At 34.0% G+C, this 19,108-nt stretch overlaps 1 pseudogene; it reads left to right on the top strand.

Annotated features, from left to right (window-relative positions):
- Positions 1-323: 323 nt before the first annotated feature.
- LOC135207644 (coiled-coil domain-containing protein 130 homolog) lies at positions 324-15,119 on the top strand (annotated as a pseudogene).
- The last annotated feature ends 3,989 nt before the right edge of the window (positions 15,120-19,108 follow it).

The raw sequence follows: 19,108 nt of genomic DNA on the forward strand, positions 1-19,108 counted from the left end.
ACAAAAGAAGGATGTTCTTTACAAAATAAAGTAAAAATTAAACATAATCACCAACAAAGTAAAACGCAATGAGAGATCAACTCAACCATTTGAAAAATATATAAGAATCCATTATAAAAAAAACTTATTATTTTCACATTAACAACTAATACTAATAATGGGAGAATTTTTTGCCCGATATATTAATTTTGACATGTTTATGTAAGGAATATGTCGACAGTAGATTATGATGAATAAACAAATAACGGTCTATAACGGAAATGGGCATATTATCTAAACCAGCTCGCCTTTGTCAGAGCCGTTACATGGGTGACAGTTTTACGAAACTACTAATCGCTCGCTTGTGCTCGACGTTTCTTAGAATTTCTACGTCAGTTGTCAAAATTAATCGTGAAGATCTTCGCATTACGCCTGACAAACCTTGTATATTAATCAGCGAAGGTGTAACCAGGCAAAATGGTAAGATAAGCTTATAAATATTAATATGGTGTGGAACAATTTGTAATGAGACTCTCTAACCTACCTTAGTTTAGGTTAATTTACTCTATACTAGGTAATCTAGCCTAGCTTAACTGGAGAGGCTTGTTTAGGTATACTTGGCCATGGTAGTTTTGGTCTAAAATAATTACAAAAACAGGATTTAAATGCTTATTTTAAACAATAGACTTTTCTTTAGGTAGTATTATATGTCCCCTTGTGTTTGCTCACCCTAATAGGCACTATACTAATGTTGGTAGCCTATGATTTAACTTCATTATCAGAACTCGATATTGGAATTTTTATTTACTGTCATAAGTTTTAACATTCACTTCCGTGGTTTTGGTTTTCAAGTAAAAACTTCAACCTTTGTTTTTTGTCAAGTTTTTGTACATTTATATTTTTATTTAAGTAGTTTTATTAACCCAAAAACCAAACAAAAGTATTGAGGCATCATTTCTACAGATTTCATCAGTGTGATCAACCTGTATACCTATTCTCAGCTTTCATATTCACTATATATAGGTATATATATGCATAAGTCTCCTTTTTGACATAGGCTATGTCAGGTTATTTTCATTATTGAATTTTTTTCTTAAATGTTTAAAGGAGTAGCTTCTCAATGTCAGATGAAATTGACATGGGTGATTCAAGACTTGAGTGGGATTTTTAATATTTAAATGGTGAAGTAAAGAACTATGGTAATGTAGTTATTGTTATCACAAACTCTTCCTTCAAGAGCAGTCTATGCCTCTCATTCAAAACCTATAGATGAATAAAAGATGTTTCAGTATTGGAGATGGATTATAGTTTTTATATACTGAAACAATCAATATATTACACTTATGCTACAGTCCTGTATCCTGGCAAAGAACCAGGGATATCCCCCAAAACTACAAAACTACAATGAATTTTGATATACTCCATATCCACAGGATACTTAGCATTTTAATATACTGTTTAGAGCTAAAAGGAATAAAAACTAAACCTGAAAATTATTTATGAGTTACAATTGAATATTAACATTTAAATCATATAATTAAGATTTAATTATTTATTCTACACTGGATTTAAGCACATGATATTGAATATGAAAATGTAGACCATATACTTTCATAATACCATAGGTATTGTGATATAGTCTGGAAAGCCTTTGGACATTATCGTTGGAATTTAACTTATTTGATTACAATAATTATCATTCCAGTTACTGCATATTATAATTAATAAATCTTTAATTACTACTAACTACTATTTAATTGTAATCCAATATTTACTTAATTCTATATTCTGTTATCATGGTCAAAATGTAGGTATGTTGTCTTATGGGTCATTGATCCAACTATGTACTGATGAAATTTGGAAACAAAGTGGAACTCTGCGTATTCGCAGTTTTGTATTCTTGGCTTCACGTATTTGCAGATTTTTTTGTTGAATGTATATCCACATTATTCGGGGAAAATTCGCTATTTGCTAAATTTTTCATAGAGAAATGTTCACTAATTACTGTATTTTCATATTTTTTTATGATAAAACTTTTAAAATAGTCCATTATAAGTAATGAAATAGTCAGTTTAGAGGGGCGTCAAGTATTCGCCGATTTTAGCAATTTGCAGGGGGTTGTGGTACCTATTCCCTGCGAATCCCGGAGGTCTACTAATATGACTGCCAGGTGTAGAATATAAGGAAAATATTTGCATAACCCAAAAATATCAATTTTTTTTTTTTTCATATCAGACCATTGGGATAATCTCAAGATATAATTAAAAACCCATAATGCAAGAAAACTTGTTTTTATTTTATGGGGGACTTCTTTATTAACAATAGAGTCTCATTTTAGAAGGGACAATAGTTGAAGTTGTGAACAGTATCAGTACTAGTAAGTTAAAAAAATTGATTAGATATAATTATTGACACAAGTAATTTTTTAAAGTATCTCCTTGGATGTACTAGGAGTTGCCTCCATCCATGTAAGTTTATGCTATAGCATTGGTGTTCTCTCTCTATAATAGCCTTCTTTACACTTGCTTTACGCTGGATATATGACAGTATATCTCATAATTAGTAGTACGTATATGAATAAAAACTTCTACACTTAAATATACACAAAATATAAATAAGTTGAATGCCAACACCACTGGTCCTCCCTTTTCCCATTTTAAGGTCTTTTCTGATAGGAATATATAGGCAATTAAAAAGATGAAGTCATAAGATAGGATCTTGAAGATATAAAGGCCTACCCTCTCCTGTCTTTCTTCCTTCCTTTTTAAGACCTATCCTCTCCTGTCTTTCTTCCTTCCTTTATAAAGACCTATCCTCTCCTGTCTTTCTTTCTTCCTTCCCATTTCCTATTCCTTCTCCTCAATATCTAATCCCCATCCCTTGACTCCTTCCCATTACCAAACCCCCTTCAACAATTTTTTATCACTACATTGTCATTGACTAATATGGTGTTTTGAAGATTTCAGAAATATTTCAAAACTTAATTTGGTGACTGAACAATGGATTATTGAAATATTCTCATTAGTTTAAACTAGTTTTAACTATTCTTTAGATGAGTTAACATGGAAGAAGTGACACTAATTATTAAAATGTATTTGGTTAGAATGCCCAAGCAGCTTTAAATGTTTTGGGCATTATATTCATCAATACTGTATTTTTTCTTTTCAGGGAGAAAGGAAGGGTGTCAATAAATATTATCCCCCTGATTATGACCCAAGGAAAGGTGGTCTTAACAAGTTCAGGCACTCTGCTCTCCGGGAGCGTGCCGGAAACTACACATGGGTATTCTTATTATTCGATTTGAGATGCCATATATATATGGTGTGATGGCTGCGAAAACCACATTGGTACAGGTGTAAGGTATGTATATTTGTAATAGTTAGAGTATTATTTTAGCCAAATTATCATGAGTTTTAATAAAATGGAGCTTAGAAGCTCAATGTAGATTTAGGTAATATATTGTATGTTTTTATTTTCATTTGAGAAAGATTCAGCAAATAGTTAACCTACTTGCCCTGCTGTGACTCAATTTTGCCCTCTGACAAAATAAAATTTTTGTGCAAGCCCTGTTAGTGTAGAAGTGCAAATCAGTTGTCCTGTTAAATATCACAATACTAGCAATAATTATGCGTAATGGGAATACTCGTCCTAGGGGATAACCAGGTATGCTTTAGTTCATTGATTTTTAACTCTTATCCAACAGTCTGCAATAATGAGTTGTGCACTGTAGACAAAATAAGAGGTCTGAATATATGGAAGCAGAAAATTATTGAAATATTTTAGGTAGGTTAGTATCCCTCCCCCATTTTGCAGAAAATGATTGAAATATGCTAGTTAGGACTTCCTTGTCCATATATATAGTCAATTAGGGGCTATGTCATCAGTGCACCTCATGTGTTGAATTGTGGGCATTACTAAAGGTTCTTTGCAGCTTCCCTTCAGCTCCTAGCTGCAACCTGTTTCATTCCTTTTAATGTATCTTCATCAGCATTCTTCCATCTTGCTATTCACCCTCTCCTAACAATTAGTATTTCATAGTGCAACTGAAAGGTGTTCGTCTTGTTACACCTTTCAGACCTACGTGCTCTCAATTCTTTCCAGTTCTGAATGACTTCAAATTTTTATAATTTATCATACCAAGTAATATAACATAGCAAAATAGGATGTTTTTAATTTTCAAATAAAAAATATTTTATGTTTTATTCAACAAATATTGTATGTTGTATTCTTAGAACATTCTGTAAGTTAATTTTTACTCTTGCATCACAGATACAATGCAGAGAAAAAGAAGGTGGGGATGTATTACTCAACTCCTATTTATCAGTTTCGAATGAAATGCCATTTGTGCGACAACCACTTTGAAATAAAGACTGATCCAGCTGTAAGTATAGTATTATGACAGTGACTTTATAAAGCATGCCATAATAGGAATACAGTATTTAATTTAAAAACAATACAGTATATTTAATTTAAAACAATACAGTATTTTGTTTTAATATAATTTTTAATATTACACATCATATATATGTTAAGCCAAGAAAATGGGAAGGTTTTCCTGTGAAAATAGAGACAATAATTTTCTTGCATTTATTTTTATATCAAAGGTAGACTGCTCAGGATTGACTAAAATGATTATGGTTGGTGTAATTTCTCTTCCAGCAACAGCAGATACACCATATGTAAAATATTAGTTAGCATGTTAAGAAATATCTACGTTGTGTGTAAAATATAACTTTGAGTTTGGGCATATTGACTATATTACGTTCATCATATACTATTTTAATTGTAGCGCAGTATAGTTATCTCCTTAAAACAATGATTGTGAGATACCTTGAGATACCATATTGAATACATTTGTAGTTAAATTTTGGTAACAAGCCATTGCTAGAGCTATGGGGTTACCTTTTACAGAAGTACTATTAGAAGAATACTGAATGGAAGAAAGTTGGTCATAGCATTTTTTTAAATGGAATGATACAATGAAGAATTTGCAGTACTAGTTATAGTTATTAATGAAAGATACATTTAAATGAAATTTTGTTTCTTAAATGAATGCATGTTATTTTCCAAATTCAAGTTGATTGTTCTGGTATCATGTAGCCAAAACATTGTGATATCCGGTTAAATTTTAAATGATTTATCATATTTGATGTGGAAAATATGCTGTAGATCAGTCAGTTCCATCAATCCACTGATTTAGAGTACAATTAATTTTCCAAGAAGATGCTATATAAGTTGGTGTGGTAATGTAATTTTTTATGAGTTCTGAATGACAGTCAATGCCTTGCCTAACCTAGGATTAAAGGGGAGTTAAGAAAATATTTTTTAAAGAGCTGGGTTTTATACCAAAGGAAACAGAGACTAATGGCTATTTTTATTGCAGAATTTGGATTATGAAATTGTTAGTGGGGCAAGGCGTCAGGAAAGGAGATGGGATCCAACAGATAACGAACAGATTGTTCCCGAAGACAAAGAGGTAAGAGGTATGTTTATAAAGTCCTAATACGATGCTTAGCTGTTCTAAGTGATATTTTTGTGTATTGCTCTTAGCTTCTAAATGAACAATAGTTAATCATGAGAACTTGAACTACGTATTAGTAATTTGTATGTACTGTATATGGCTGATGCGTTAGGGTTAACAATGAACAGAAATCTCATTTTGTTCATAAATATTTAAAAATCTAATATTTATAAACAACTTTATTCTATATATTTATGCATATATAACAGCTTTGATAATATGAATTTCATTAGCATGTATAATTTAGGGTCAGATAAAGTTAAACCATCCGTAACAACTTCCAGAAAGTTCGGTCCCAGAAAGTTTGGTCTCAGAAAATTTGGTCCCAGAAATGATTTATATACTGACAATGAAATCGTAATCTAACTGATGAAAAAATTAAACAAAGTATAGAATTAGAGTTTTATTAATAAAAGTGTAAAAAAAAGGTATGTTTCTTCAACAAAAAAACCTATACAGTATGAAATAAAATATAGCATATTGTGCACAAAATCAAGAAATTGGGTCCCAGAATATTCGGTCCGGAAAATTCGGTCCCATATCAGAAAAAATACTGTAAATGCATAGAAGTTTAAAAAGCAAAAAAATATAAAGTAACAAGTTCCTTCTTATCAATAAATACATGCTTAATCGATTATTTAAGTCATACATAATATTTCTTTTTATCAAATTTATCAAACCCTGAAATAGGTAAATTCTATTTAAAATAAATCAGTAGAAGTTTAAAAATTATAAGAAAACTAATGTTTAAACTATCAAAACATAAAAGAAAAATTAATGCAATGAATGAGCAATAGCCTTAAGGAAAGCTAATTTATCTTCACCATCATATGATTCTACAAGAGGTTTTACTCTCATATCTGTGACTGGTATTTTTTCTCTTTTGCGGATTATCTCCTCTTTGCACCTGAATTATCTTGGTCTGTGTAAGGAATTCTTCTTTTCGCAGAGCATCAATAAGCTTCCACTTGTTTGGGTACTTCCTCGTTACTGATGCGCGCAGTACTGAGTGAAACCCTTCCAATGCATTGTTTGTCCGTGGCAATTCCTGAATGACCCTATCGTGAACATTCCAAAAATCAACTGGATATAAAGGCTGTTCTCGTCTGCCACGTCTTCCTCTCTTTGGTCCGATGTATGTTAGCTCAAAATAACTTATAAAGTCTATTGGTATTGATTCATCCTCACGGAGATCTTCATAAGTTATCATTACAACTTTGGTGGTAAAAATGCAAGTGCGCAGAACATTTTAATTCTTGTGGTAAAAACAGCTATCAGTACCATATTGAACTTTGTATCCTAATGACATATTTTCCTATAAATAGTCTGGCAAAAATGAAATAAACAACCAAGGCTGCTGCTTTCAGTAAAGTTACTGTCACAGCTGTTACGAATTGCTCGTTCAAAGTCAATCAAAACGTGACGAGGGTTAATATTTGGTCGCAATTTACTTAGTTCAAGAAAAGTCCTGTCATATGTTGCTTGAGTTTTGTCCGGCAATAAAATAAAAGCTCTTGGATAAGATCTCCCCATTTATGAAGGCATGAATGGTGAACAGCTGATAACCATATACTTGGTGATGATTTAAATGTGCCATCCATTCCTAAAATTGATGCATTTTCCAGTTGCTGAAGACCTTCGTCGGAGGCGAAGATTAATACCCGCTTTTCATCATCACTGTTTGTTACGGTTCTCACAGCGCTACAATTTCTTTGTCTTGTCGGAACTAAACTTGTGAAAGTCATAAACATAGTTAACTTCATCAATCAATTTGTCTTTGTTTTTTTTTTTACTTTTAAAATATTTTGCAGCCATGATGGGGTTCTTCAAATAGGAAAATTATGCTTATCATGGAAGAAGAGTGACTAAAAACTGAGTTACAAATGTCACCGTTTCTTATATATAGGCGGTGTCAATGAATGTTAATGAAAGTACACAAATTATCTTTCTCAAATACCATTACAAGTGCTTAAAGTCCTGTATGACAAAACTACCTAAAAACATAATTTAACACCACGTACCCTTTTGTTAACAGTTTGTAAACAAATCCCAGGCTCACAAAGTTCTCACGCTCTTGTTGATCTTCGTAAAATATCTCGTCTGGATTGCTAAACAATTGATCTCTAAACCAAACGAGGCATTAAAGTTATTGATAGAAATAAAAGATGTTCATTTCTTCTAACATCATATTTTCCATGTATTTATATGCCTTTTTCCAGAAAGGTTATATTGGCTTGGTTATTTGAGATTTTAGAAATTTTCCGGGACCGAATTTTGTGGAATTGAGATTTCAGGACCGAATTTTCTGGGACCGAATCTTCTTGGGACCGAATTTTCCTAGCACCTTCCAGATGACATCCCAACATTCATGATTAAATTTTTTATTTTTTCATTTATTTATTTATTTATTTTTTTTGCATTTCCAATGGATTTTATGTCATTATATGTAGATAAAATGAGCATTGAGTTACCAGGATATAAAATATTAATGAAAAAAAATTTGGAAGTGGGAGGAGGTGCACTGCTATTTGCTAGGGAATACTTGAATCTGGTCAACTGTGAATTAGGGACAGAATATAAAATGCTGAGAGTTGTGATAAACTAGAAGTACTTTACATAGATACTGTAAATCATTCATAAACCATAAACATCCCTATTTGTCTGCATGGAAAAATGAAACTTACAGGAAGCTGAGTGACATGTCAGAAATAAGTTATGCATTGTCGCTGGAACTTCAACTGCACTGTAAACTGGAAAGTAGGAACTGCAGATACAGACTTCTTGCTCTTAGGAAAAACTAAATCTCTTTTTGGGTACCATATCAAGCAATATATGTAGACAAAAAAATGTGGAATTATTACCTTAAATTCAGTATTTTCCTGAGTATAATATTACATCCAATCTAAGTGTTGAGAAAAATTCAGTTTGAAATAAAACATCCATTTCAACATGAGAAACATTCACATAGCTAGAATTTTAAAAATTGACTCAGAATGTTGATAAGTGAGACCAAATTTTCCAATAGAATGAAAAACAGAAGCAAATCTAATGCAGTATGATTTTTTACACAAAACCATACTATTTTTGTTTGTTCATGAATGGCATATCTAGCAAACACAATTAACATCAAATTAGATTATACAGCCAAGATGGTTTGGTAGGGATTTTGCTACAGCAATTAGGAATGGATAGACAGCATATAAATTACAAAAGTTGCAGGAAGGTACACAAACTATTTACCAAGGCAAAACTAGGACAGGTTGATGGGATTACACCTAGCACAGAAAAAATTAGAAGTATTCTTTATACATTTGATCATAAGAAAACCAATCAAGTGTACAATAGGGCCTTTAAAGATAAAGTGTCAATATTATTAGCAGTGATGCAGATATGGCAAATTATATATCAAATGCACTGAGGAATACAGAAGAAATTCTTAATGTCCCAATAGAATATGTACTTAGAAAGAAATAGTAGAACCTGAATTAAACTTCAACTAAAATAAGTCCTCAGGTCCATATGCATTCCTCCCAAAGATGATCAAAGAACTAGAAAAAGAAATTGCGCCGCATGTATGTACCATTTCACAAAGCATGCCTTGGTGGTGAATGATTTTAACTATCAAATGTTGCACCAATATTCAGTTAGGTTGCAAGGATGCACACAGGAACTATAGTCTGGCTTTATTTCTTGGGAAGATACTAGAATCTGTCATAGTTGAGAACATAATGAGATTTGAGATCAGTTTTTCTTAATTGCAGATAACCAGCATGGTTATTTGTTAGATCATGCTTAACTAACCTTTTAGACGTCTTCCATGGCATGTTTAGTATTCATGATAAAAAACAATGTGGTTAGATATACACCAACCTGGATTTTCAAAAGGCATTTGACTAGGTGCCACATAAAAGACTAATGGCAAACGTAAGGAGTCTGGGTATTGTAGTTGAGTAGCAAAGTAAAAGAAAATAAAGCATTATCATCTACGGAACATCCTATTGTAGGGAAAATGTCACAAATAGTGTGCCCCGTAGCTCAGTGCAGAGTCCTTTGTTCTTTATTAACAACATAAATTACCTGAACTTACAACTTACTAGCAAAATAATCCAGTTTGCTGATGATATGAATATGGATATTGATGCTTATAATGTTTTAGTGACTTACAATCTTGTAAACATTATAAAAAGTTCAAAAGAAAACCCAGAAAATACATGAAAATAGACAGTAGACAATAGTAAATTTTAAAAATATATTAGTCAAACCCTCATTTAGAAGAGAGCAAAGGGATCAGATTTAAAGTAAAAGTAAGAGAGCATTTATCTGGGGGATGAAGGATGCTTCAAAGATCCTTTAGTACCACCTACAGTGTGTCCTGTAGGCTACAGTATGCTGTACTAAGTTCTCTGTACGTGGCACCTCCCCCAGGGGAATGGCATTTGAAAAGAGGGTGCTTTTTGGTAGATGATAATTGTGCATTGTACAATAAAGTAAGGTTTTCTTGCTCTCCAATCATTATGGCTAGCTAAATTCTGAATTGATTTCAAAATCTTTATTTTACAGTATTTCTGGTAGTAGAAGAAAAATTTATACCAGTATTAAGCTTGGAGAACAGTTATTTAAAAGGGAAGTTACCTAGAAAGAAATATTTTGTTTAGGGTCAAAAGGATAATAGTTCTGTACTGTCCCCTTTTATACATTGGGCTCCTGCTGTGGATCGCTACTTGACAGTAACAGACAAGTCAGCACCACTGTGCTTCGCATGTTTTCATTGCAAAAGTTGTAAGAGATCATTTTTAAAACTGAATTATTTTATTATTGTGCAATTTTTTTTTTAATAGTCTTGTTCTCGATAGATTTTTATGTATATACCTTTTATTTTGTTGAGGACATTGTAGTTATCATAGAATTTCTGAAAACCAGACAAGAAATAGAGATATTTTGCCATTGTTTTTAAGCCTTTTGCTCGTAAATAAATACTAAATCATTTGAAGGGCTATATTTAAAAATATAAAGTGTTTATTTCCAGGTACCATTTTCTAATTAGTAGTTTATTTTGTAGTGAGGTGCAATGATGATATTAAAGTGAATGAAAAGTAATAACCAGAATTTTGCTCCTTTTACCTTCCATCTTATGTCAAGCCTTTTACACCTTCAAGGTAACTCGAAAAATGGCAGCTGATGCTATGTTCAAGTTAGAACACGGTGTCGATGATAAAAAGAAGTCAAAAGCCAACCATGCCAGTATAGAGCAACTTGAAGAGTTTCAGACCAGGCGTTGGCATGATGACTATGGTGCAAATAGGGCTATGAGAGACATGATGAGGGTAAGTATTTCAGTTTAAACTATTTCATTAGATGTAGCTATTTACCAGTTTTAAACACTTAATTCCATACTGTTACTCCAAGACTGTTTGTCAGGCTTGGATGTTCTGCCCTCTGCCTATGGGCAGATGATTTTGCATATTGTATAAGATGAGGGTTTATTTATTAGGAAAGATGTTAATTGTTTTAAATCCATGAAAATACATTTCAATGTAAATGAAAACTTACGTGTTAAACATCAGTAATAAACTTATGACAGTACTTGTCACATGGTATTAATAATTGTATTTGGCATGCTAGCTTATCTCTGTTTCATGTAAATTTTAAAAGCCTTTTGTGATCTTCATGTCACACAGGTGAAACGCACGAAGGAACAAGAACAAGCTACTCGTGATGCATCTTACAACCTTCCTGTTCCTCTTCTGCCACCAGATGAGAGTGATGAGAAAACAGCAAAATTGCTTCAGTTAACGCAGGTAACTATGGGATTATATTTGAAACAACTTTCTTATGTTGATAATTTCAAATGCTTATCAGTTGCTGGCAAGAGCTGGGTTTTTTCTTTATGGATGCTTGATATCTTTCATATCATTAATTTTTACACTTAGTTTCCCTGATTGTTGTTTGCATTAGAGGCTTGAAATGCTTCATTATTACATAAAAGTTGGGTAATTTTTTGCATCTAATTTTACAATGATAATAAAAATTTACCCTTAAAACTTTAGATCATCAGTCAGTTAAAGTTTATTATTTTATAATATTGACTAATTAAAATCATTACCTTAACAGAGCCTCTTCTATTCCTGTGTCAAATACAAAATTAACCAGACATGTCCCTCCACTTCTGGAGAAGAAAAAGGTTCAAGGGATCATGGTAAGCTGGTTCATGCACATATGGTCCCCAAGTTCTCAGATAAAAACTTGAACCCTGTTTTTTTTGTGTCTTGATCCAGTTGTGAAGGTTATGTACTGGCCTTATGCAGCCCTGGTCGTTGGATCAATGACTTGTATGGATCTTTTCTTTACATACACTCATTCTTTTGATACAAGGTGTCATTACTGTTTATTAATTTTGGCACTATTTGTCCACTGTTCCATTAAGTTCAAGAAGTGTTTTTTGCTCAGTAAGTCTTGCAACATCCAGGTTACCACATTTAATATTTGCCTTATTGTGATCAAAAGCCTCAGATTGTCTGGTCCAGTGGCTGCTTGTTTTATTTAATACAAATTTATGGAATTATTTTTTGAGATTCCTATGGTTTCCTTCATTTAAAATGCAGGCTTTCCACTACCTAAAGTGATAAGCTTCACTTTTTTGTAATTTGTCTTGTTTCCTATAGATAAAACGATATGGTATCTCATCAGTTTTTGCCTTAAAAGATCTCCATATAGACTAACACCTAACAAAATAGAAATAAAGTAAGAGTTACATCTGTAAAATGTTTGCTAATATAAAAAAAAATTAAATATCTACTGTTAGATTGATATGATTATAGTACTGGTTTGACAAAAGTGGAAATGTTGACTTTGAGATCAATGAAACTGTAGTTTAAAAGAGCACTCATATTGATTCTTAGATTCAAGTTTAGAAGTGAGAACATTTTTCATCCTACATTAACACATAGTTGGAAAGTTCATGAATCAGTCATGTTTCAGTTACTACTCTGTACAATTAAAAATAAAAGGATATAAATGTGCAAACAGTATCAGTGAATGAAATTTAAGTGGTGAGACAGGGGACTTACCCTTGGGAGGACGAGGTCACACTCGTTATCCACTGCCTCAACAGCTTAAACAGCTATCCAGTGTTCAGTTCTTGCCTTAACCAAACTATTTTATTTATTTATTATAAATTAGTTTAAAAAATACCACTAGATCCCATTTCTAGGCTCATAGGCTTTTTTCTTAAGTGAAAGGTGAAAACTGGAGATAAGTTAAAGAAGTTGGATAGCTTAGGGTAAGAAACCAAATGGAATGGCAGAAAATATTGCATTTGAGAATTAAGGGATGCTGCAAAGGGACTCAAGCACCATCAACAGTGTGCCACTGATGCATTAAGTGGTATCCTTAACCAGATGTATGGCAGCAATAGAAGTAAGTTGTTTGTATGTGCCGAACAAACTCAGTTTGAATTTTGCACATGTTGTGGTGGCTATGATAGAAAGAAATTTCTTGTGTTCTGGTGCTCAATATCAGTACACTGTACACGTAATGCAATGAACACTAGGTGAAAAAAGAGAACTGTATGAAGGTTACATTAAAAGATATGTCTGTTATGCTTATACTTATTAGATAGATGAATGTTCCCCACAGAAATGATGAAAATTAAGTGAGAGAATAAAAGAGTATTTAGGCCAGGAAACAGAGAACATAGTGAGGTGAATGTGCTGTGAGGTAAGGTACCCTGGAACATTGAAAAAGATGGTAACCTGCCTAGGTTAGAACAAGGGTTACATTGCAAACTGGTGGTTAACACCACAAATACAATACTGTAATTAGCTGGGGTGAAAGCTACAACGAATACAGTTACTGACTAGTTTTGTCAGGACAATAATTTTAAATCCGTCTCAGAAGGAATATGAGGAATAAGAGTGGATATCTTATTGGCTTGGATTGACAGGTGTGATTGAGCAGATGACTTTCAAATGAATTATGGTTTTTACTTTAAACAACTATTTCATCAAAATACTTTTTGCACCTAGCCTTAAAGTAGCAAATGCCTTTATGACAAAATATAATGATCTGGTACATTAGACATAATAGATTTTTTTTAAATAGTGTAAAACTTAGTTGTAGTCCAAAACAGCATTGTGTTATCCAGTTATATAACAACATTACATGTTATATTGATACACTTGAAATGTTTATTGTACTTAAAATAATCTTGAAGGCATTTTTTAAAGCATTTATTTACAAATTCCTATAATATACCAGTCATTTAAATATCAGAAAATACAAATGTAAGGGGATTATGTGGTGCAAATTTTAGGCTAAGTGAATTCTGATGCTTTTTTAACAGAATATCATTGAAATAGCTTTTATACTTGTATGACATACCTTGTTAAATACTTCATACAGTAGTATGATGTCTAATATACTGTAACTCAGTGCAAAAGATTTTGTTAACTATAAAATTAGTATTATTAAAGTAGTTTAATCAGACCACCAAATCAAAAGTTTTAGTTAATATGAATGGTACATAATAAGAATAGCATTCTGTTGGGTAGTGTAAGGAAATATAGTAGTTGCTTTTTCTGGAACTAAAGTAAACAAAGGAGTTTTTATCTAAATGACTGTTTTATTAGATAGCTTTTTATAGAACTGAAATAAACAAAGGAGTTCTGTCTAAATGACGGTTTACCAGGTAGAATTAATACACTGGTTGAGATAAATTCTGACTTCAACAAATCTCCCATGTTTGTCCCATAGTACTGTAATTTAAAGACTTTGAGTTCTGGTTGAATAAAAAAACTTAGAATGTTACATTTGACTCTTTTGTTTTTATTTGCAGTCTCAAACATCTGATGAACTTCAAAAGGAGAAGAGATCATCAATTGATGCTTATTCCATATTTGCAAAACTGAAACCAAAGTCAGTATCCACTCAGGAAAAGAAAGCTTTTGCTAGGCAGTCTGTCAAGAATATTGTTAACAGTTCTCAGAAGAACTTTACAAATTTCAAAAATAATTTCAAACCACAGACTCTTGGGATAAAAGTAAAGAAAACAGAAAGTGAAACAGCCAGCTCAAGCGTTTGTGGTGGAAATGTGGAAGAACATGGAAGTACTTTCTGTGAATGTAAAATTAATAGCAGCTTGGAAACATCAGATGTATTCTCTTCACCCTCAGTATGTGGTAAGTGCCAAGGTAACACTAAAGACAAGGGTAGTTCCCAGTCTGAAATGCAAAAGCTAAAAGAAAAAAACCCTTCTCCATCTGTATCAGGCAAGTTTTCAGTTGAAACAAATTCACTGTTGAATCCACAATGTTCAGATGCTGTTGATAGAAGTTCTCATCCTGAAGTGGGTAAATCATTATCCCTTGTAAGTTATGATAGCAGTGAAAGTGACTAGGTTTTGATGATTTTAAATAGACTGAAATATATTTTTTATACATAACATGATTATATTTGATTAGTGTATGATATTCTGTCATATCTGGGAATTGTATAATCTTGTATAGCAGAATTTTGTCTTGTAAATAAGTATTTTGTCTGTTATGTATTTAAGGAAATTATTTTAGAGTGAAGGTTTTATTATTAATAGTAAAATCAGACAAGATTTTGCTTATTTGGAGAATTATTACTTGTGCTTATGCATAAACATTGATCTACAATTACAAGAATTAAAAATCTTAATTCTCTTATTCTTTTCCTGTACTAAACCTGTTTTGTGTGGTATTACAAAATGTCATAGTTATGGACAAGTTTACTTTCTTAGTTATCTTATTGATGACATCTTTTCTTTTGGATTAGGGGCCTTTAGGTAAATAGATGCAAAGGCAGGTCCAAGACAAATTGGCAAACAAAGGGAGAGCATTTCAGGATTTGGAGCAAAGGACAGTGTATATCTGGAATATGACAGAAGAGATATGGAGGTTTCAATCAGTAAAGCATAATGTTCAGAGTAACCTGAGTTCAAAGAAATATTAAGAACACCATTAGATGTAGGTAATTGACCATCCTAAACAGATCTAAAGTCCAAAATTTGGGGGAGGACAGTGAAACAATAGGAAGAAGGTCAGGAATGGAAGATGAAGATACCTTGGGATACCGCAGTGCCAGTTTTAAAGTACTCTGGCTTTTAAGGAGTTAGAGAAAGTGCTATAGCCTCAGTGGCATGGTCGGTAAGGTGTTGGTGTGCCACATCAGTGGCCACAAGTTTGATTCTCGGGCATTCCACTGAGGAGTGAGAGATGTGTATTTCTGGTGATTGAAGTTCAATCTTGATGTGGTTCGGAAGTCACGTAAAGGCATTGGTCCTGTTGCTGAATAACCACTGGTTCTATGCAACGTAAAAACACAATACAAAAAACTATAGTTAAGTCAAATTAGTACCTCAGTAAAAGTGCTATGGTGATAGTTTGAAGGGTTACAGGTGTTATTTTGTTTAGGTTATGAAGAATTAACATTTGTGTCAAAGAAGAAAAATAAATGTGGCAATCAAACTAATTAAACTTATTAGATTAACAAAGTGTGATCCGACCTCCAGCTTACTCAGGATGTGTATACAAAATTTTCCACCAACGCATAGGTTGTAAACATTACATTCCTAATTTAACGTGAAGTGATCTTCATAATTAATACTCATAATTAGTACTACTCATGACTGTGGTAGGGGTGTAAGATTACTACTACTGTAGATCCTGTGTTGTAAAAGGTGACTAAATGACAGCTTCTGCCTTGCAATCTTACTTTTTAGTAAAAGGCTCGGCCCACTGCCAGTAACTGTGGAAATTGCTGCCTTACAGTCTTACATTTTGTTCATGAAACTTACCTGTCAGATATATATATAGCTGTATTTACTGACGTCCGACAGAATTTCTAAACTCGCGGCACATGTAGTGGGCGGCCAGGTGGTAGTACCCATTCCCGCCGCTGGGAGGTGGATATCAGGAACCATTCCCATTTTCTATTCATATTTTTTCTGTCGCCGGTGCTGGAAACAACTGTTTGCAGTACCTCCGTCTAGGATTTTTTATTTATCTCGCTTTAAATTATCTGGATTGACTTTTGGTATCGACTTCTGGATTGTTGGATTGGCACGCGTAATAGTGGATTGGTTTTTTATTTTGGATTGGCTTTTCTGTGTACATGGTGCATGGTGCAAAAAGGAAGGAATTTCCTCTTCCACGACCTCTGTGAACCAGATAGCAGATTTCTTGCTCTATTTAAGAAATGTGCAGAAATTGGCAGTTCCTACAATTAAAGGTTATAGGAGTATGTTGTCTGCCGTTTTTCGCCACAGAGGACTGGACCTCTCCGACAATAAGGATCTGCACGATCTCTTAAGGTGTCGTTTCAAAACCTCCAAGATTCCACAGGCAAGACCACCCTCATGGAATCTCGATGTGGTTTTGAAACATCTAATGCTAAGTCCCTTTGAGCCTCTCCACGAAGCTTCTCTAAGGACTTGACGAGGAAAGCGCTTTTCCTAGCTTCTCTGGCGACGGCGAAGAGAGTTAGTGAAATCCAAGCGTTCAGTAGCCTAGTGGGCTTCAAGGGGGACAACGTTGTCTGCTCGTTGAGCCCGTCTTTCTTGGCAAAAAACGAGAACCCGTCTAATCCTTGGCCGAGGAGCTTTGAAATCAAAGGTATGTCGGGTCTCATGGGTCAAGAACCAGAGAGAGCCCTGTGCCCTGTCAGGGCTCTCAAGTTCTATGTTAATAGAACTAAAGAGATAAGAGGTCCCTCAGGTAATCTCTGGTGCTCGGTGAAGAGACCAGATTTGCCGTTGTCGAAGAATGCTGTGGCTTTCTTCTTGAGGGACGTCATTAAAGAGGCTCATTCATCTTGCCAGAAGACTGATTTGAGCCTCTTTAAAGTGAAAGCTCAACGAAGTCAGAGCGCATAGCTACTTCTCTTGCCTTCCAAAGGAATATGCTATCAAAGATATCCTTGATAGCACCTTTTGGAGGAGCAATTCCGTATTTGCCTCACATTACCTCCGGGATGTGAGAACGATTTACGAGAACTGTAGTTCTTTGGGGCCTTACATTTCGGCAGACACAGTTTTGGGGGCTGAAGGTAGCTCTCTCCCTATCCCTTAGCTTAGTTTTTTATTGTTTTTGGTTGATGGTGAGATCTTCTGTGGAAATCTCCCATTCTTTAGTTTAACTGTCAGGGGCTTTTTGGTTAGTTGGTCAGGTGGTGGTCGGTTGCTGTGTTACTGCCATATGTTTGGCTAGATGGTCTTGTCACATTGAGGTCACGTGTCCCCGTTGACAGAGCATCCAGAGTGCACCAGCACTACAGGTCTACACCTGGCTGGCAACTCTGATAGAAGCAGAAGCAGGCTTAAGTGACAGCAATCACAGAGTCTACTTTGCTATCAGGTAAGGAACCAAGAAGTAAATCTTTTACTTAATTTAAGTTTCCTAAAAATCCTATTCTGTCTCTACCCACCATCCGAAGGTGGGATTCAGCTTTATATATATCTGACAGGTAAGTTTCATGAACAAAATGTTATTGTTATAATACAATTAAGTTTGTTCATACTTACCTGGCAGATATATATAATTAGAGTGCCCACCCTCCTCCCCTCAGGAGACAAGGGTCATGAATAAATATGAATAGAAAATGGGAATGGTTCCTGATATCCCGCCTCCCAGCGGCGGGAATGGTACTACCACCTGGCCGCACACTACGTGTGCCGCGAGTTTAGAAATTCTGTCGGACGTCAGTAAATACAGCTATATATATATCTGCCAGGTAAGTATGAACAAACTTAATTGTATTATAACAATAACATTTTAGTAAATGGCTAGGCCCACTGCCAATAACTGTGGATACTACTGCCTTGCAGGTGGAATTTTTAGTCAAAGGCGAGCCCCACCGCCAATAACTGGTTGCTGACAGAAAGGGCATGCGGTCGTAAAAACCCCTTTGCCAAACAATAACCCATGCCTAATGTTGTAAGGGAGGATGTGGAGGAGGCGCATCAGAATACCCATGCAACCAAACCCTTAATCGCCTCAGTGGTGTGATCGGTATGGTCTTGACCTACCACCACGGTGGCCGCGAGTTCGATTCTCGGGCATTTCATTGAGGTGCTATAAAAAGAGATGTGTATTTCTGGCGAGTTCTCTCTCGACGTGGTTCGGAAGTCACGTAAAGCCGTTGGTCCTGCTACTGAACAACCACTGGTTCATGGAACGTTAAAACACCATACGAACAAACCCCCTTAATGTAGGGATGATAGCGAGAAAGAAGCAGAATAAATTATTAGTACTATTCATACTAACAACAAGGATCAAATAAAAAGGACGCAAAATAAACATATATTCTGTTATAAGTGGAAACAAAATATTTGAATAGAAATATAGCCTCTTTATTTAATACATCAAAGAAATTAAAACATGCTTAACTACAGACAGATAGCCGATTGTTTCACTAACGAAAATGAAAAAATATCTATATTTTATTAGAAATAATTTTCTTGTACTGTTGAATATACACATTATTATTTTTTTACATTTTCATTCTGAAATAAATGATAAATATCCTATCCTAAAATCCGTGTATCTTTAACAATACGAAACACTTCTTAGACCTTTCCTACCCCCAACA

The sequence above is a fragment of the Macrobrachium nipponense genome, chromosome 34, assembly GCF_015104395.2.
Source record: "Macrobrachium nipponense isolate FS-2020 chromosome 34, ASM1510439v2, whole genome shotgun sequence".
Taxonomy (NCBI): Eukaryota; Metazoa; Arthropoda; class Malacostraca; order Decapoda; family Palaemonidae; genus Macrobrachium; species Macrobrachium nipponense.